The sequence below is a fragment of the Triticum urartu genome, chromosome 1A (genome assembly GCF_056163025.1).
Source record: "Triticum urartu cultivar PI428250 chromosome 1A, HENAU_Tu73, whole genome shotgun sequence".
NCBI classification, from domain to species: domain Eukaryota; kingdom Viridiplantae; phylum Streptophyta; class Magnoliopsida; order Poales; family Poaceae; genus Triticum; species Triticum urartu.
The window spans coordinates 129,485,587-129,507,968 of record NC_141873.1 but is presented as its reverse complement, the minus strand read 5'-3'; positions in this window follow the sequence as shown (position 1 = coordinate 129,507,968).

Sequence of the window (22,382 nt, the reverse complement as noted above, 5' to 3'; positions counted from 1 at the left end):
TGGCTCCCTTGACATATTTCTTCCTCCTATATATACCAATATACCCTAAAACCATCGGGGAGCACAATAGATCGGGAGTTCCGCCGCCAGAAGCCTCCCTAGCCACCGAAAACCAATCTAGACCCGTTCCGGCACCCTGCCGGACGGGGAATCCCTCTTCGGTGGCCATCTTCATCATCTCAGTGCTCTCCATGACGAGGAGGGAGTAGTTCTCCCTCGGGGCTGAGGGTATGTACCAGTAGCTATGTGTTTGATCTCTCTCTCTCTCGTGTTCTTGAGGTGATACGATCTTGATGTATCGCGAGCTTTGCTATTATAGTTGGATCTTATGATGTTTCTCCCCCTCTACTCTCTTGTAATGGATTGAGTTTTCCCTTTGAAGTTATCTTATCGGACTGAGTCTTTATGGATTTGAGAACACCTGATGTATGTCTTGCGCGTGCTTATCTATGGTGACAATGGGATATCATGTGATCCACTTGATGTATGTTTTGGTGATCAACTTGCGAGTTCCGTGAACACGTGAACTTATGCATAGGGGTTGGCACACGTTTTCGTCTTGACTCTCTGGTAGAAACTTTGGGGCACTCTTTGAAGTTCTTTGTGTTGGTTGAATAGATGGATATGAGATTGTGTGATGCATATCGTATAATCATACCCACAGATACTTGAGGTGACATTGGAGTATCTATGTGACATTAGGGTTTTGGTTGATTTGTGTCTTAAGGTGTTATTCTAGTACGAACTCTAGGATAGATTGAACGGATAGAATAGCTTCGTGTTATTTTACTACGGACTCTTGAATAGATCGATCAGAAAGGATAACTTTGAGGTGGTTTCGTACCCTACAATAATCTCTTCGTTTGTTCTCCGCTATTACTGACTTTGGAGTGACTCTTTGTTGCATGTTGAGGGATAGTTATATGATCCAATTATGTTATTATTGTTGAGAGAACTTGCACTAGTGAAAGTATGAACCCTAGGCCTTGTTTCCTAGCATTGCAATACCGTTTGCGCTCACTTTTAGCATTGGTTACCTTGCTTTTTTATATTTTCAGATTACAAAAACCTTTATCTACTTTCCATATTGCACTTGTATCACCATCTCTTCGCCGAACTAGTGCACCTATACAATTTACCATTGTATTGGGTGTGTTGGGGACACAAGAGACTCTTTGTTATTTGGTTGCAGGGTTGCTTGAGAGAGACCATCTTCATCCTACGCCTCCCACAGATTGATAAACCTTAGGTCATCCACTTGTGGGAAATTTGCTACTGTCCTACAGACCTCTGCACTTGGAGGCCCAACAACGTCTACAAGAAGAAGGTTGTGTAGTAGACATCAAGCTCTTTTCTGGCGCCATTGCCGGGGAGGTTAGTGCTTGAAGGTATATCTTTAGATATTCCAATCGAATCTTTTTGTTTCTTGTTTTAGCACTAGTTTAGTTTATAAAAGAAAACTACAAAAAAATGGAATTGAGTTTACCTCATACTCTTCATCTTTTTAATATCTTTCGTGAGTATGATGGGAAGGAAAATTGTGCCAAAGTGTTAGAAGAAGAATGCATTAAAATGTTTGGCACTAAATCTTTGAATTATGAGCATGATTGCAATGTTGTTAGTATGAACTCTTTGAATATCCATAGTACTAATGATGATTGCACTAGTTATGATGAAAATGTCTCCTATAAACATGTCAATTTTTGTGGAGTGCATTGGGTTTTCAAGTACACACCAAATAGGGAAGATACATATTGCAAGAGGCATAAGCATTTAGAAACTAAATGGTTGCAAGAAAGGCTAAATGTTAGTGCTGAAAATTTAAAATTTCTTAGCCATACTTGTGAACTTTGTAATGGACATGGTCATTTAAATATCAAATGCAAATTGTTTCATGATCGAATCGTGTCCAAAAATTGTGATGACTTGATTTCCCTTGCACATTATAATGAACTTAGTTTGCTTTTGGGTTATGAAGAAATGAAATGTCAAACTAAGATTATTCCAGAATATAACCTCGAGAAATTCCTCGATATTGATCTAGAAGAAATCTATATGTATTGTGCTATGAATTGCATTGAAAATCCTTGTATTGCCAATTATATAAAGAAAAGAAAACAAATAGAAGATGAAGAGAATACTAATGAAAGGGAAGAGACTTCCCAATACCCTCCTATTATTTCTTATGATGAATCAGGTAACAAGGAGGAGCCTTCTATTCAACCAATCTCATTAATAAGGAGCTCCAAAAAGAGGATTGAACCCACACATGATGTGGTGAAGAAGAAGAAAAGAAAAAGGAAGAGAGGTAAAAAGATACCTCTCCCAAATAATGTTGCTCCTATTATTGTTGTGCCTCATGAAAATGAATCAAAAATAATTGGGGAAGATGATGCACTTGATGATGAGAGTGATGATTATGATTATGATTGTTGTGATGATTATGATTGGGAAGATAATGATACTTCTTATCATCTTGAAAATCTTTTTGGCACTTGCTTGGAAGAATATGATAATTGCTATACTATTGGTGCTATCCATACTATTGATGATGAGAGTGATTATGCTTATGATATGAAAAGGCCCAAGCTTGGGGATGCTATGTTTGATGAAGATGATGTTTTTAGTCTCCCAAGTTTTGATGAGCAAATTTATAATGATGATAGCATGCCTCCTACTTATGATGATTATATTGATGAAAGTGGGTTTGGAAGAGTGTCAACTTTAGGAAGTAATGATCCCACTATTTTGGAAGATGTTGAATCTTATTATGATAATTATGAAAGTGGATTTGGAGAGGTCATGACTTTATGTAGTGATGATTCCACTATCTTGGAAGAGGTTTCAATCGATTATGATGAGAACAAAGTTGCTACTTATGATGATTATTGTGATGACACTTATGCTATAAAAAGTAGTGATGATTATATTTATAAATCTTGTCATGATTATGATTACCCTTTTTCTGAACATACTCTTTTAATGTGGAAACAATTTATAGTATTCGAGTCTCTTATGATACTTCCACTATTCCGAATGAGAAGAATTTTGCTTATGAGGAGAGTAATAAAATTTATATGCTTGTAGATCATGAGAAAAATGCTTTAGGTTCTGGTTATATTGTTGAATTCATTCATGATGCTACTGAAAATTACTATGAGGGAGGAACATATGCTTGTAGGAATTGCAATAATATCAAGTTTCCTCTCTATGCGCTTAAAGTTTTGAAGTTATGCTTGTTTTACCTTCCTATGCAAGTTGGTTCTTGTTCCCATAAGTTATTTGCTCACAAAATCCCTATGCATAGGAAGTGGGTTAGACTTAAATGTGCTAGTCATATTCTTCATGATGCTATCTTTATGTTACAATTCTTATCTTTTATGTGAGCATCGTTGAAATCATCATGCCTAGCTAGGGGCGTTAAACGATAGCGCTTGTTGCGAGGCAACCCAATTTTATTTTAGCTCCTTGTTTTTTGTTCCCATAAGTTGTTTGATCACAAAATACCTATCCATAGGAAGTGGATTAGACTTAAATGTGCTAGTCATATTCTTCATGATGCTCTCTTTATGTTTCAATTATTATCCTTTATGTGAGCATCATTGAAATCATCATGCCTAGCTAGGGGCGTTAAACGATAGCGCTTGTTGGGAGGAAACCCAATTTTATTTTTGTTCCTTGCTTTTTGTTCCTGTTTAGTAATAAATTAATCATCTATCCTCTGTTATGATTGTGTTTTTATGTTTTAATTAGTGTTTGTGCCAAGTAAAGCCTTTAGGATCTTCTTGGGTGATTGTTATTTGATCTTGCTGTAAAAAACAGAAAGTATGCGCTCACAAGAATAATTTTCATTTCTTAACAGGGAGCGATAAAATACCAATTCCAACTGCAGTAGATCATTAAACAAATTTCCTAGGACTTCCTAATTTCTCAGGATTTTTGGAGTTACATAAGTATTCGAAACCTACAGATTACTACAGATTGTTCTGTTTTTGACAGATTCTGTTTTCTATGTGTTGTTTGCTTATTTTGATGAATCTATGAGTAGTATCGGAGGGTATGAACCATAGAGAAGTTGAAATACAGTATATATTACACCAATATGAAATTAGAATGAGTTCACAACAGTACCTAAGTGGTGATTTATTTTCTTATACTAACGGAGCTTACGAGTTTTGTATTAAGTTTTGTGTTCTGAAGTTTTCAAGTTTTGGGTAAAGATTCGATGGACTATGGAATAAGGAGTGGCCAGAGCCTAAGCTTGGGGATGCCCAAGGCACCCCAAGGTAATATTCAAGGTCAACCAAGAGCCTAAGATTGGGGATGCCCCGGAAGGCATCCCCTCTTTCGTCTTCGTTCATCGGTAACTTTACTTGGAGCTATATTTTTATTTACCACATGATATGTGTTTTGCTTGGAGCGTCATTTTATTTTATTTAGTTTTGCTTGATGTTTGAATAAAATACCAAGATCTGAAATTCTTAAATGTTAGAGAGTCTTCACATAGTTGCATAATTATTTGACTACTCATTGATCTTCACTTATATCCTTCGGAGTAGTTTGTTGTTGCTCTAGTGCTTCACTTATATCTTTTTAGAGCACGGTGGTGGTTTTATTTTATAGAAATAGATGAACTATCATGCCTCACTTATATTATTTTGAGAGTCCTAAACAACATGGTAATTTGCTTTGGTTATGAATTTAGTCCTAATATGATGGGCATCCAAGAGGGATATAATAAAAACTTTTATATGAAGTGATGTCGGTGTCAAAACCGGCGGATCTCGGGTAGGGGGTCCCGAACTGTGCGTCTAAGGTGGATGGTAACAGGAGGCAGGGGACACGATGTTTACCCAGGTTCGGGCCCTCTTGATGGAGGTAATACCCTACGTCCTGCTTGATTGTTCCTGATGATATGAGTATTACAAGAGTTGATCTACCACGAGATCAAAGAGGCTAAACCCTAGAAGCTAGCCTATGGTATGATTGTCTGTTGTCCTACGGACTAAAACCCTCTGGTTTATATAGACACCAGAGGAGGCTAGGGTTACACAAGGTCGGTTACAAAGGAGGAGATATACATATCTGTATTGCCTAGCTTGCCTTCCACGCCAAGTAGAGTCCCATCCGGACACGGGACGAAGTCTTCAAACTTGTATCTTCATAGTCCAGCAGTCCGGCCAAAGGATATAGTCCGACTGTCCGGAGACCCCCTAATCCAGGACTCCCTCAGTAGCCCCTGAACCAGGCTTCAATGATGATGAGTCCGACGCGCAGTGTTGTCTTCGGCATTGCAAGGCGGGTTCCTCCTCCGAATACACCATGGAAGAGTTTGAATACAAGGACAGTGTCCGACCCTACAAAATAAGTTCCACATACCACTGTACAGAGAATAATATTTCCACAAATCTAATCAGCTGACACGTTTTGACAGCATGACATCACGCCATGACCCGGCCATTATTCGAACCGTTTCTCTCAACCAGCTCCGCGCATAACGCGAGGCGGTTTTCTTGACACGTCTTGTCAAAGCAGAGATCGTTTCCCCCTTATCACGGGATTCTCATCAATACAAACGTGGGTAACCCAACCGTGCATGTTGGTATGACTCCTAGATCTTAGGTAAGTCCCAAACGGACACGAGGAGGACGCCTGATATTCTCCCTCTTTATAGAGGGGACGAGGCTTTTTCTTTTTTCCCTCCATGCTCAATCGAATCCTTCACCCGCCTCAAGTTCTAACACCCAAAGCTCAGGTCAGGTGCTTTAGACCTTCAACTATGTCTGGATCCAACCTTCAAGGTCGGTGGATGCCTTCCTTTGTCACAGAGGAGGACATAAAGAAGTTGAGGGAGGCCAGATATCTGACCGCCGAAATTCCGCATAGGCTGCCCGCCCGAGGGCAGGTCGTCCCCACTCTCGAACCCAACGAGAGCGTTGTGTTCATCTCCCACTTCCTCCGAGGACTAGGCCTCACTCTGGATCCCTTTGTTAGGGGTCTTATGTTCTATTACGGGCTGGATTTTCACGATCTGGCCCCGGATTCCCTTCTTCACATCTCGTCATTTATTGTTGTGTGTGAGGCCTTCCTCCGCATTACCCCTCACTTCGGCCTGTGGCTCAAGACCTTCGATGTGAAGCCGAAGATGATCGAGGGGCAGCACGCAGCTTGCAGAGGTGCTTTAATAAGCAAAATCGCTGATGCTCCATGGCCAGAGGGTTCCTTCCCAGTGGTGTCCGGATTGTGGCAGAGGGAGTGGTTTTACATCACAGCTCCCCGAAGTGCCAAGTGGGTAGCTGCCCCCACCTTCTGCTCGGGCCCCCCACCACAACTGATGTCATGGATCAGCAGGGGGCTGAGCTGGGGTCCAGCCAAGGACGTGCCAATACTGCAGATCCGTATCCGAGATCTCTTCGAGGGAGATTTCGGTCTGGTTATGGTAATGCAAGTTATGTTGGTTCGTCGAGTCCAACCATGCAAACACCGGCCCCTCTGCATGTGGGAATTCAACCCGGAAGGACCATGAGTTATTCAGCATTTCCTCGGCATGACGCATGAAGAGATGTACAAATCGTTCTTCGGACCCCAAATAGAGTGTCCGGACACCACCGAGGATGTGGGCCTGAGCTGCAATCGCCCCGCTGCCCGAGTAAGTAATCCCATGCCGAACCTGCTGTCCTTTTATTTATCATGGCATCATTCTAAAGAGCCGCTCTTTGACCAGGACTGTATAACAAAGACGATCATGATCAGGTTTTCGGCCCTCCTTCCTGAGGGCTTGGACAATCCGGTACTGGACAAGATGCTCGAGCCAGCGCCTTATCCAGCGCCCTCGAAGGAAGATGACGGGGGGAATAAAGAGGGCGAGAGCGGGCCTCACTCGCTACTCATTCCAGCCGGGGGGATAAGCACCTCCGCGAGGCAGGACAATCAAAGGGAAGAATATGACTTTCTCTCTCCCCGGGGAAGGAAGAGGACTACCTCTGAAGATCCGGAAACTAAGGTTTCCAAACGGGAGAAGAAATCTTCATCAGAGGGTCCTGCCTCAGAGGGTATTCTTGCCGCACAGTGTCCGTGCGGAGATCAGCCCTCTACCGAGCTGTAAGTAATCGAAAAGTACTTTAATAGTGGAAATATCCCACCTTACTTCCGAAGACAATAACCAGTGCTTATAAATTGCAGTCCGGATCATAGCCCGACTCAACATAGTTCGTCTTCGGGGGATCTTCTTCCAGAGATGATGGAGAGCGAAACGCCTCCCCCCGACACCCCGCCTCATGAAGCGGGTGACCTTGAAGTGTCGTCGCGAAGGGTATCTCCGGATCCACTAAGGCCGGAGGATAACCCGTTGGCTACCCGGGATTCCCAGTATCCGGCTCTTAAAGAGAGAGACAGCAAGGGTCCATATAGTGTGCGGTCACACACGTTGAAGGATCTTCTGGGGCAAGTGGCCGTCTCGGAAGCACATCGTACGCTAATGGGTATGGTAATTGAAAGGATTTCATCCGCTGAAAGCGGTTTGCATGAAGCCTTTATGAGTCTGTTGAAAGGCTTCGAGGTACGTGAAATAGTGTATATTTTTTATAGTACCGCATACATGAGGTACCCTATGCAGATATAGCCCCTGAGACTCTGGTTGTCGTCGAAAACGGTAGCAAACAGAGGATCATAGTCCCAGGTAATAACCAGACTGCCTTTATGTGCAGGTGGCTGAACCTCCGGTGGCTAGCCGGACTGATGGGTTTGCCGAGCTAAAGCGGCAACTTGATGCGGCAGACGCCGACATCGTGCTTGTCAACAAGCGGCTTGACGAGGCACAGGTTGAGTGATTTCTCTGGTGAGCGTCACATAATAAGAGTAGCATGATGCCTTTAATATGTTGTGTGACTGCAGATGGAGCTGCCACCGTGGAGACCCTTCGGGCGGAGCTTGCTCGAGCCAAGGAGCAAGCCAGGAGTAGCAATGTGACCGCTTTAAAGGCGGCCGAAGAGTTAAGGGCCGAACAGGCCGCGCATTGCGAGAGCAAGGAAAAAATAGCCAAGATGGCTGTAGAGTTAAAAGATGCCGCTAACCGTTACCAGCTTCTTGAAGAAGAAAATCGGGCGAAGGCGACGGACCTGGAGAAGGCCCAGGTGGCTGCCAAGGAAGCCCGCTCCAAAATTACAGCGACGAAGGAGGAGCTGAATCAAGCTGCAGATATCGTGTCTGGGAAGCCCTTCTTGTTGCGGACTAAGTTCGGAGATCCGAAGTATGCTCCTCTGGACCGGCTATGGAGTTCTGCGGACGCGTACATGGATTTGGCTGCAAGTGCTGCTGATGCGGCCGAGTACTTCAAGGATCAAAAAGGTCCCGAAGTGGAAAAACTGTCCTGGTCATAGTTTCACGCTCCAGTCCGTCCGCTGCTGTTGAATGAGCGATTGGCCGAGTGGGCCGAGCTCCATAGGTTGTCCGGACTTGCCGTGAGGTCCGTTGTGGATCACCTGTGGCTGGGAGGGCCAAGGCCGAATAGCTACTTTAGCTTACTGCAACAATTCCTTGGTGTTGTGCCATGCATCGATGCTGTAAAGAGATCGGCGTGCATAGAAGGTGCGCGGATGGTCTTTGCCTGTGTCAAGACATACTGGGCGGAGATGGAGGCCACCACTGTTGCGACACAGGGTTCGGCCGTAGGCCGAGTGGCTGCCGGGCACTACTTTGAAGAAGTTCTTGAAGGCGCTCGTTCGATAGAGGCTCAGTGCTCGAAGAATTTTATGTTCAAGTGACATGTATTCCCATTGTAAAAACAATGTTTTCTTGAATTATCAAGGATGTATTTATACTTTTGCCTGAAAGTACTATGATGCCTCATGTGCGGCCGTTTATGTATATATGTGTATAACCTGAAAGTTTGCAGTCGTCGGCTTCCGCCCCCACGCATATAATGCGGGGGTGTTCGCAAAAGATGCATATCCACACTTGATCCAACGTCTTGGTCCGTTAAGGAGGTGATAGCGCAGCGAACGAGGCAATCAGACTATATTGCTTTAACACTTTCACTTAGCCATAGGAGTTTGACAGTGGGGCTACTATATAGCCCCTGGTACTTCTGCGCTCGTCCGAATACTGGGCGCGTACGTACATGACCGGGAAACGACCCTTCGTTAATGCGGAGGAATCTCGAAGATTCCGACGAGTCATTGAGTGGTTGACTAGTCTCTCGCCATATCATGACAGTCAGTTTTTGGCCTTCTCTACTGAGGTGCTCATCCGGATGAACCAGGGCACAATCGTAGTAGTTCTCCTAGTGCTACCTTAGTCGATATAACGGAACGTAAGGTACCAAAACGTGGGAGCCGGGCAAACCCAACATTTGACCCAAAGACATGATTCGGAGCTGATGCATATAGGGCCAAACTCGCGACGCTGAACACTCCCTAAGGTGTTCGGTCTTTATAACATATACCGGGCTAAACAATGCCCTTAATGAGAAACCCCATGTGTCCAGGTACGTGCAAAATTCTGGCATGGCCACATGCTAATAACGCCAGCATCCTTCTCGGTTGTGTGGAGTGTCCGGAGGATGTGAGCAACAAGAGACAGTAAAAAAGGTTTATGCAGGGTCTTAATCTAAAAAGAAACCTTTGGGTGGGTCCCTGCTGCATGTCTACGCCTGTGTCTCCGTTGTAGCACGATTGTCATCTGCAAAAGGAAAGAACTTAGGTGAAAGTTGTCATGCCAAAAAAAAGAAGAGTTGGTTATTATAAATGAACTATCAAAATTCAAGAGAAACCAAGTTGAGCCGGGCTGGCCTTGATTACACGTGGGAAGCCCCTGGTATCGTGTTATGAGGGTTCGAAAACCAATCTCATGTATATATGATGGAACGCCGGATTCATCTAACCGTGTCCGTGGTCTTGACGACCTACCATTTTTTATGGTTGGTGAGGCCGTCTAGTTCACGGCTATTAGAGCCGCCGCGTCCTCTTCCGTACATAAAAAACGTTTGGTATTTCCGCTAACTATGATGATGCCACGTGGACCGGGAATCTTGAGGTTGAGAAAAGCATAATGCGGTATTGCGTTAAAACGAGCAAAAGCCGCCCTTCCGAGTAGTGCTTGATGATCACTTCGGAATGGAGCGATGTGAAAAGTTAGCGTTTCGCTTCGGAAGTTAACGGGAGAACTGAATACCACCTCTAGTAGTAGAGAGCCCGTACAGCGGGCCTCTTGGCCTGGTATTACACCCTTGAAGGTAGTATTATTGTGGCTTATTTGTGTCGGGTCTATCCCCATTTTGCGGACTGTGTCCTGATATATCAGATTTAGATCACTGCCGCTGTCCATGAGCACCCTTGTGAAATGGTACCCATTTATTATTGGGTCTAACACCAAGGCCGCCAGTCCTTCACGCCGGATATTTGTATCGTGATCCCTACGATCAAAAGTGATCGGGCAGGCCAACCAAGGGTTGAACCTAGGGGTGACGGGCTCTATGGCGCGTGTGCATCGGAGTGCGTGATTGCTTCTCCTCTTTGTCACATGGATCACATTTACTGTTTTAACCTCTGGTGGGAACTTTTTCTGTCCTTCTACGTTTTGGTGGCGAGGTTCATCCTCGTCTTCGCTTGGTGTCTCTTCCCCTTTGTGTTCGGCGTTTAGCTTACCGGCCTGCTTGAAGACCCAACATTCTCGGTGGGTATGATTTGCAGGTTTATCTGGGGTGCCATGAATCTGACAGAGTTTGTCAAGAATTTTGTTTAGGCCAGATTGTCCTTCTCTACTGCCTTTGAAAGGCTTTTTCCGCTGACCTGGTCGGGAGCCCCTGAATCCGGCGTTTACCACCGTGTTATCTGGGCTACCATCTTTATTTCGATGCTTGTTTTTGTTGCGTCATGGTTTACCATTGTCATCCCTGACTTCAGATGTGCTTGGGTCATTGGTGCTGCTACGGGCCAACCAGCTGTCCTCGCCCGCACAAAAGCGGGTCATGAGGCTTGTTAGGGATGCCATTGTTCTCGGTTTTTCTTGACCGAGGTGTCTGGCGAGCCATTCATCTCGAACGTTGTGTTTAAAATCTGTTAAGGCTTTGGTGTCCGAACAGTCGACGATTTGGTTCTTCTTGGTGAGGAACCTGTTCCAAAGCTTTCGGGTGGACTCTCCGGACTATTGGATATGTGACTTCAATCGTCTGAATCCGGAGGTCAAACATAAGTCCCTTGAAAATTGGCCCGAAAAGCATTCTCGAGCTCCTCCCAACTTCCAATTGAGTTTTCGGGGAGGCTTTTCAGCCAGTGTCGAGCTGGCCCTTTAAGCTTGAGGGGCAAGTATTTAATGGCATGGAGATCGTCTCCACGAGCCATATGAATATGGAGGATGAAGTCCTCTATCCAGACTCCAGGGTCTGTGGTTCCGTCGTATGCCTCTATGTTCACCGGTTTGAATCCCTCTGGGAATTCGTGATCCAGCACCTCATCAGTGAAACATAATGGGTGTGCGGCACCCCTGTATTGGGATGCGCCATGGTGTTCGGACGGTTGTAGTATTCGGTGTTGGTTGTGTACCATAGCGCGTTTCCTAGATCCATAGATGGATCTGGTCGTGCCGGATTTTTGACGCAAGTTCTCACATAGATTGTGTGTTGACTTATGCGCGACTTTGTTAGCCGCTCTATCGCGTTCACAAGGTGGTGGATCCGGCCGGTTGGCCGTATCACTTTTTGGCTGTATGGGCTCTAAGGCCTCATCGTCGAATTTCGGTAATAGCTTGCGCTTTGGATAGCTATTTTTATGGTAACTTCCACCATACTTTGTTACTTTGTTCCACTTTCTGTTGAGGGTATCTTGCGCGACCATGAACCTTTGCTTCTGTTTCTTCAGGCTCCTCGCTGTGGCAATAAGCCTTCTGCGGAGGTTTTCTTGCCCCAAGTGCGTTTCCGGGATGATGTGTTCATCTTCGTTCGGACTGTTTTCTTCCCCAAACGGGGTTTGATGAGGCTTATCCTTGGCGTCGTCGTGGTTGGATGTCGGATCTGTACTATGTTTGCAGTTTGCATCTTGATCGTGCTCTGCCACCAGGGTGGTGCAGTTGTCGTTTCTTCCAGAGTCGAGTGGACTATTATTTCCTCTTGCACTGTTATCGCTATTTTTGCTATGGTGGGACTTAGAGAGGCACCGCTGACGTCGGCGCTTGAGTTGCTTGGAGGGTGCATCCTCCGATGTCTCTTCACCATTGCCCTCTCTTGGTGTATCCACCATGTATACGTCATGTGATGGAGTGGCGGTCCAACGCCCTACGGGCGGTGGCTCCTGTTCGTCTCCTGCATCGTCGTCCATACCGTCGATGTCTTCGGAGTCAAAGTCGAGCATGTCGGTTAAGTCGTTGACAGTGGCTACTAAGTGGGTGGTGGATGGGTAGTGAATTTCTTCGTCGTCCGCATCCCATTCTAGCCGGACATAGTTCGGCCAAGGTTCTCCTGATAGGGAGAGAGACCTTAATGAATTTAGCACATCGTCGAAGGGCGAGTGCTGAAAGATATCTGCGGAGGTGAACTCCATGATCGGCGCCCATTCGGATTCGACGGGTACGGATGTAAGCGGCTCGGAGTCCGTGGCCGGAGATGAATCCAGCGGTTCGGCGACACGGCTCTCGTAAGGGGTGAAGTTAGTATCTGGCTCTATCGCCACTGAGAGTGCGGCCTCCATGGCGGGGTCTATCCCTCCGCTCTCGGATGGCGCGATTTGTTCCGGATTAACAGCCGGAGTAGCTGTGGATGCGATCTCCCGAACATTATCCGGTGGCAGAGTTACGCCTTGCTCGTGGCGACTGTGCGGCGCGTCCGGCATGGGCTCGAATCCGTCGAAGATCAAGTCACCGCGGATGTCGGCCGTGTAGTTCAAATTTCCAAATCTGACCTGATGGTCAGGGGCGTAGCTTTCGATCTACTCCAGATGGCCAAGCGAATTGGCCCGCAGTGCGAAGCCGCCGAATACAAAGATCTGTCTGGGGAGGAAAGCCTCACCTTGGACCGCATCGCTAACGATGATCGAAGGAGCCATCAAGCCTTATGGTGACGACACAGTGGAACTCTCAATGAAAGCACCAATGTCGGTGTCAAAACCGGCGGATCTCGGGTAGGGGGTCCCGAACTGTGCGTCTAAGGGGATGGTAACAGGAGGCAGGGGACACGATGTTTACCCAGGTTCGGGCCCTCTTGATGGAGGTAATACCCTATGTCATGCTTGATTGTTCTTGATGATATGAGTATTACAAGAGTTGATCTACCATGAGATCAAAGAGGCTAAACCCTAGAAGCTAGCCTATGGTATGATTGTCTGTTGTCCTACGGACTAAAACCCTCTGGTTTATATAGACACCGGAGGAGGCTAGGGTTACACAAGGTCGGTTACAAAGGAGGAGATATACATGTCCGTATTTCCTAGCTTGCCTTCCACGCACTACAAAAAAATACACTTCCGTGATGATACGTGTTTGTCACAGTAGGTCGCATTTTTTGTCATGCATGTACATCCATGACGATTTTATGACAGAATCAAGATAGTCATACCTGTGCTGTCGTAGAAGTGTTCCATGACATTACCAAAATTATCATCATAGAAGTGTGCACTTCCATGACGATAAATCGCGCATCACAGAAGTGCTTTCGTCAAGGGTGACCGACATGTGGCATCCACCGTAACGGAACGCCATTAAGCTATCGGGTCGGGTTTTGGATCCGATAACCCGTTAACAGCCCCGACCAATGGGGATTTTCCACGTGTAAAATCATCATTGGCTGGAGGAAACACGTGTCGGCTCATCGTTGGGACAGATGTCATCCACTCATTGGACAGAAGGCGCCTATGATACGTCGACACGTGGCACGACCCAACAGAGGCCCATTCCTGTGAAAAGGCCGGCCCGTTTGACTTGGTCAAAAGGTGGCGGGACGGCCCATGGAAAGCCCGTTAATGGCCTGTTCGCATATAGCCCATTTACAGCCCGCTAACCCAAGGCCCGTTACGCCCTATCCGAATTAGGCCCAGTAGCGTCATCTGGGCTATCCAATATGATTCCAGCCTGCTTTCACTTCTGGCCCATGTATGGCCCATGACGTCTTTCAGCCCATATGAGGCCCTATGTAACTCTTAGCCTATTAACGGCCCATGGTGAAACTGGCCCGTAATGAACAGTGTATCACTTTACACCCATTAACGGCCCGTGGTGAAACTGGCCCGTAATGAACAGTGCATCACTTTATACCCATTAATGGCCCATTATTCCGTTGGGCCATTTCTAGCCCATGTTATCTTTCGGCCTTCTGAGAGCCCATTTCTTCTTGGGCTCATTTCCAGCATTCGTTTACTTACGGCCCGTTCTGTCATTTTCTGCTTGTGGGCCAAATTCAGCCCGTGGTTACAGTCAGCCCGTTTGTGGTCCATTAATACGTTGGGCCGTTTTCATAGCATCATCAAATACGTCCTATTAACGATGGCCCATTATGGTCGGCCCATGAACGGACGATTCCAACTCTAGCCCGTTTACGGCCATAATGCGGCCTGTTATTGGCCCATGTTTGGCCAATCGATCATACGACCCATATAAGGCCCATTGATGATACAGCCCGTAGAAGGCCCATTGTTTCTATGGCCTGTAGAAGGCCTACTGTTTCTACGGCCCATAGAAGGCCCACTATTTCTACGGCCCGTAGGAGGCCCAGTGTCACTACAGTAAATATTAGCCCATGGTTATTGTGTCCTAGTTTTAAAAAATAGGTTATTGCAGCCACTAGCAAACCGTGGAAAAAGAACTGCACTGACTACAAGCAAACAAATAAACAAGACAACAAGGAAATAAATAAGCAAGCAACTTATGCTAGGCTATCACGACTATTACCCATATTACATCCACTGGGAATCAAAGTTCGCCACCAGTGCAAATATAGGGAACAAAGCAGCATATAAACGCCGCAGCAAAACAAGTCCAGAACTGAAACCACTTCAGAAGAGTTCAAGAAACAATATCCTGGGTACCCATAATGCTGGCAAGATGCTTAGCAAGCTTATTAACTTTCCCTTGTTTGGCGCTTAAATCCTCCAGCGCTTGTTGTTGCACAAGAAAGTACGCATCTGAATTCTGCAGGGACTTCCTCAGTCCTTCGGCTTCTTGCCGCAGCACAGCTGACTGATGCCTTTCAGCTTGTAGCTGAGACTGAAGAAGCCGAAGTGATTCAGGCAGCGAGTTCGAAGAGCTTGTGCCAGCGGTACTGGCCAGTAACTCGAACACTACATCAACGTAGGACTGTGGGGTTTTCTCACTGTCTACAAGATCGTTTTTATCACCTTTCTTGGAGACCAACAGGGTTGTCTCACTATCTTGAACCTTTCCTGCATTACTTTGTCTACCATTGCATAGTGGGGTGCTCTTCTCCAATATTCCGTTTGCATATTACAAGAGAAACAAGCAGACACATCACAGGTTTAGCTTGTAGTATACGAAACTCATTTTGGTAAACCGGTTCAGTAGTAAGGTGGACAGGATAACAACATGAAACAAACATATCTATGTACTATGGTCACTGTATTGTCCATATCATTCTAGTTTATGTTTCCTAATCAAGATAGAGACATAGTTCAACTCATATATTTTTAAGACACAGCAGCATAGACAGAATATAAGTGTGAGAAACTACACAGCATTGGCAGCACTTGTAATGTGCATCACATGAGAACATAACTATTTATACAACTTAAACTGAAATCAACATAGAGCAAGAAGTTAGAACAGCAATCCAGTTAAATAAATAGGTTTAAAACATACCTGTTGCACCATTGGAGTCTCAATTGGATCCTTCAAATTCGAAAGTAGTTGGTATGAGTAAATATAGTGATGCAACAGCAAAGGAGTATGGACCATAGCTACGGAATCTGACATGAGAACAGTTGCTCTTATGCTTTAAACGTGGAGTTTGGGTTAGTTGTGGTGGTCTTTGTGCTTTAGGCACTGCAGTAGCTTTACAAACTGTTCGTGTGGGGGTACTCTGTGGTGGACATGGTGCTTTGTCAACTATAAGTGGGTTACTATCCGCTGGGGTTGTGGTTAGATGGGTTGTAGCCGGTTCTCTACCCAACGACGTAAGTGTGCAATCTGGAAGAGTCTCGATTATGTGTGGTGGGGCTAGTTTGTGGGCCAGTACAACCATGGTTCTATCTGCATCGACGGGTAGCACTATCTCCCTTAGATACTGCCATCACCCCCTCCAATTCAAATGGCTGATAAACAAGAAAAGAAATTGAACGTATAGACACTGTATGATAGACAGATGTGGTAATTCACATATATGTTGTCTAACCAAACATGACAGCATGACACAATTTCACATATATGATGCCTAACTAAACAGGATAGCATGACACAGTTTCAGATATATGATGGATAACGTAACAAGATATAATGGCATAATTCAACATATGATGAGTACCTAAACAGGATGACATGACAAAACTATATGATGTCTTTCTAAAATAGGTTGGGATGAAATAATTCACATACATGTTGTCTAAGTATACAGGATGGCATGATATAATTGACATAATTGATTCATATACTAAGCAGCTGGCACTCGCATGTATGATCTCTAAACTAAGCAGATAGAATTCAATATTGTGCATATGATGTCTAAACTAAGCAATGCAAGACACCATATGCATCATATGAGAAATATAAACATTGCAACTTAGATCATACACCTCAGGTGGGATATAGGACTGGTCATCTATCTCTGAATCCTCCTCTGAGGAGCGCCCTGTAACCATCGAGATATATGCTTCAACAGGTACCATTGCCTGCTCTGAAGACCTTGTTTTCACTCTAGATTTTTTCCACAACCGGCTCAAATGGCTGATACACATGAAGAGTAGTTCAATATACACAGATTGTCGACAAATGGAATACGTAATGAAAAAAAAGAGGGCATGAGATAATTCACATATATGATGCCTGGCTCCATGGCGGTGCATAATTCACATATATGATAACTGGCTGAAAAACATGGCATTGCATAATTCACATATCTGATATAGAAATCAAACAGGAGGCATTCACACAAAGCATGTCTAATCTAAGCAGATGGCATGGCAATGCAAGACACCATATGCATGATATGAGCAATATAACCCAGCCAAGTTAGAGCCTGCACCTCGGGGGGGGGATACGACTGGTCATCTCTCTCTGAATCCTCCTCTGAGGAGCTATCTGTAACCAGCAAGAAATCTGCATCGATGGGTAGCACTGACTGCTCAGAAGACCTTGTTTTCACTCCAGATTTTCCCATGACCGACTCAAATGGCTGATGCACAGGAAGAGTAGATGAATGTATAAACATTGTTGACAAATGGAATACATTATGGAAAAAATATGGCACGATACAATTCACATATACGATGACTGGCTACACAGGATGGCATTGCATGATTCACGTATATGATGCCTGGCTAAAGAAGATGGCATTGCATAATTCCCATATACTCCCTTCGTTCCTAAATATTTGTCTTTTTAGATATTTCAAATGGACTACCACATATAGATGTATATAGACATATTTTAGAGTGTAGATTCACTCATTTTGTTCCGTATGTAGTCACTTGTTGAAATCTCTAAGAAGACAAATATTTAGGAATGGTGGGAGTATGATATAGAAACCAAACAGGTGGCATTCACACAAAGCAAATCTAAACTAAGCTGATGACATATAAGATGTATAATGTAAGCAATGCAAGGCGCCATATGCATGATATGACCAACATCAGCATGCCAGGTTAGAGCAAACACCTCAGGTGGTAAACAGGCGTGGTCGGCTCCTTCTGAATCTCCATCTGAACAGTTATCTTCCTCTGGAATACAATCTAGAAATGTAGGAGGGGGGCACTTCGCCCACCATGGAGCGGTGTCTGCATGACATTATATTCACACACAACGGTCTTCTCTTTTTCTCTACATGTTCAGTACGATTGTGTACAATATCTGACATGCATAATAAAAAATAGTTAGATTTTGTAAGGCCTAAGGGGTGCATGCAAAAATCAAGAGTGATGGTAGCAAACGAGTGGATGGATCCAAAACTAATGATAGCAGGTAGATTATAGCTTCAGTTTAAAAGGATAGACAATGGATCATCTATTGTTTGTTGCCCACCCAACATGAACCACATAGAAGACCCCAGATGAACCAGATAGTAGACAGATACTATTCGTTGCTGGCTCGATATGAGACCCATGGCAATTCAAAACTCAAAATTGAATGATAAAGTAGCAGGTAATAATAACCGATGTATAACGTAAGCAAACAAGAAAGACTGTGACCTCTCTTCCGGAACTGTGTAGTCCTCAGGTTCATCTGCTCGGTCAATGATGGTAATGCAGTTGGCGTGGCTGCCGGCAACGGGAAAGATGATCTGAGGCGGCGAAAGGAAATCTGCAGGGGGGATCTCTGCTGCAATGAACGCTTTTGTCGATGGTGCACCTCGGGTGGGGTGGATGACGGCATGGCAGGAGCAGGACATAACACACAGAGTTTTCTTTGACGCCTATCTGAAAATGAAGTAAATCTGTAAGGGCTCCTTAGAATTGGAGGATTATATAAACGCAGGGACAGGAAAAACACGGGAATAGGATAGGAATTCACGTGCAAAATAGAGCATTTGGAAACATAGGATTTCAGTCAACCTGGGTGTTTGGCTCACATGAATTGGAAGAACAGAGGAATGGAGAAACAAAGTGATGCGACAAGTGTACAACCTCTTTGGCATAGCCTTGTGGACCTCAGCATCATTGGGTTAGACGTGGAGGATGGTGATGATGCTGGTGTGACTGTCGGAGGCCGGGAAGAAGATCCGAGGCCTCTGGAAACAGCACCGAGGGTACTGCTCCGCTGTGATGGACGGTTCCGTCATTGGAGCAGCTCCACTAAGGTGTACGGCGACGAGGCTGAAGCATGACAAGACAGACAACGTTAATCTGAAGTGGGACCCTAATATCATCTACAATAGATGATGTTAAGTACATCGCCAAAAAGTGCTAGATGTAAAATGCATCAGCCGCGCCACGGCCGCTCCGACAGATGTTGTAAGTACTGTTCACTCTGAACTTAACTGAAGAAAATGAACTTCATAGTTGAAACTGAATTTTACTGTCGAAACTGATTGAACTAGTAATAGAGCATTACAATAGATGTTTAGGGCGTTCGAGCACTAGTAGCAGAGAAGCAGTGATCTAAATCAGCAGACGCTCGAGCAGGGAACACACTAGCAGAGAGCAAGTCGTGCAGTAGCACTGCGAGCGAGTGCTAAAGCAGCAACTCCTGTAGCTGTCGGAGGTCGTGCAGCAGCAGCAGCAGCGCAAGCGAGAGCAAGAGCAGAGCAGCAGCACAAATGAAAGCAGGAGCAATGCAGCAGCGTGACCGACAGCAAGAACAGAGCCGCAGCGCGAGCGAGAGCCGGAGCAGCTGCAGCTAGTGCCGTTGTGGAAGTCGCCGCCGAGGAAGCAACGACATGGGGGAGAGACGTCGTGGATGATGTGGCCGGCGACGGCGTCGTCGATGGAGACACGCCATGTCTGCTCGGTATCGAGCACCGGCAGCCCCGTGAGATCGAATAAAAGATAAAATGCAGCGGTGAGTGCAGAACCTCCTTGGTGGCGCCGAGTTGGCCTCGGCTTCATCGGAGGAATTGGTGAGGGTGTTGCGGTTCCAGTGGGGCAGGTCAAGACGGCGTTGTGGAGATTGAGGTGGCGCGATAGACGAGGCGAACATCGGGGAAGCTCCTTGGAGGTGGAGGACGGGGCGGCTGATCCGGCGGGACGACGAGATCGACAACGGATCCTCATCCAGTGCGGTGGATGAGGGACGGCGAGCTGTTGCGGTGGACGACGTAGTCGGGGAAGAGTCTCTGGCTGGGCGGTGGTCGGAAGGCCGACGGAGGAGCGTGGGGTTTCGCGGGTTTTGGCGGCCTCGGTGTACGAATGGGGGGCGAAGGGGGAGGGGAGCTAAGCTTAGGGACGCGCTTGTCCGAAATGTAGGGTAAGTTACCAGCGTACCCCCACCGGTTTTGACACCGCGACGTGGAGCTTCATTTTCGGCTGAGGGGTAGAAGGGGGTTTCGCGTGTCTGGGCTGCAGGAGCGATTTTGGATGAGGAGGGAGTTCTCGCGCGTGTCCAAATTTCGGGATAACAAGGCGCGGCGCGGGTTGAGGAAGCGGGAGTTTCAAAGAAGGTGAGACAAAAGATACTCGAGCTTGAAAATTTCGGGATAACAAGGTGCGGATTCCTTGTTCGGCAGAACAAACTTAACGTGTAAAAAAGCAATTCATACAAGACACAAGAGAGTCATGTCCCCTTTTACTATATTGCTATAGATGCCATTGAAAAAACTACAAGAAAAATGTAAAAAAAAATCGGGAGAACAAGATTACCCTGCACAGTACCAAATCGATTTGCACTTCCCTCAACGACAACAAAAAACAAATCAATTCCAACCAAAGAAAGAGTAATGTCCCTTTTTATATGATTACAGATGCCATGATCTCGAATTTCAATTTTTGAATCCACGTTATGTTGAATTCGAATATATTGTTAGGTGACCTTGCGGTTTATAATTGATGTAGTCGTACATTTTGATCTTCCATCATATATGAACATTTTACTCCACCATGTGAACATATATATTGTCGCCTACCATATGGACTAAATTTGAATCAATTTTCCTTATTTGAATACGATTGTTGTCAAGTTATACAATAATTTAAATATTATCTTGATAACAAAAAACATACATATAGCAGTAATCATATTTCACTATGAACTACATGTACCATACGCTCTCCAATTGAAATATTTGTATCCATTTTATGTTGAATTCAAATCATGGTACATTATTGGTCTAGGTAGCGAGATGTTTGGGATAATCTAAACCCTGTTTTCATACATATAATTTTTGGCTAAATTGGGACAAGTTTTGGTATAAGCCTCTTACAAAACCGGAGATTCCCTCAACAAGCCTCGTGGTTCCGAGAGGGAACGTGTCACCTTTGTGTGCGAAACGATATACGCTGCCTCCCCCTGATTTTATTTACAGAGGCAACATAGAACTATATGAGTGCCCTGTTAAATTTTGGAATTATTTCGGGTTCATTTGGCCTTTTTATACATTAATTGAGTTTCTGGACTTTTAATGTGCATAATCCAAATATGAATTGCATGCACATGCTCCGGTGCACCAAAGTGGGTTGAAAAATCACATGTGTGTCCTTGGTTGAATTTCTAGGTCCCATGGAAGAAATGAGAATGAAATTCAAACATCTGGGCGTCATGACTCGGCCGAGAACATCGAGAAACTTTGATTTTAAATTCATGTAAATCCAAAACTCGCTTGGAAATCATGAAACTTGGCATGGTGTCATGTCATGGCACTAACATGTTGTGGTAAAAAATTGGGCCGATTTGGAAGCTCGTGGTTCTAAGAGGGAACGTGCCACCTTTGAGTGTGAAACAATATACGCTCCCCCCCTTGAGTTTCTTAACAAAGGCAACATAGAACTACATTAGTGCCCTGTTAAATTTTGGAATTATTCTGGGTTCGTTTGTCGTTTTTTATACATTAATTGAGTTTCTGGTCATTTAATGTGCATAAATCAAATTTGAACTACAAGCACATGCTCTCGTGCACCAAAGTTGGTTGAAAAATCACATTTGTGTCCTCGGGTGATTTTCTAGGTCCCATGCAAGAAATGAAAATAAAATTAAAACATCTGGGCATCGTGGCTCGGCCGAGAACATTGAGAAACTTGGTTTTAAAATTCTTGTAAATCCAAAACACGTCTGAAAATCGTGAAACTTGGCATGGATGTCATGTCATGGTACTACCATGTTGTGGTAAAAAAATTGGCTGAATAGGAACAGCTTTTGGTATAAGCTTTTGCAAACCGAAGCTTCTCTCAAGAAGGCTCGTGGTTCTGAGAGGGAACGTGCCACCTTTGAGTGCGAAACGATATACGTTGCCCCCCTTGAGTTTATTTACAAAGGCAACATAGAACTACATGAGTGCCCTGTTAAATTTTGGAATTATTCCAGCTTTGTTTGGCCTTATTTACACATTAATTGAGTTTTTGGTCATTTAATGTGCATAATTCAAATTTGAACTACAACCACATGCTCCCGTGCACCAAAGTTGGTTGAAAATCACATTTGTGTCCTCAGGTGAATTTCTACTCCCTCCTTCCATCTATATAGGTCCTAATGCGTTTTTTGAGGCTAACTTTGACCAAACGTTAGAGCAATAATATATGGCATGCAACTTACACAAAGCATACCTTCAATTTTGTATGTCAAAGGAGCTTCCAATAATATAATTTTCA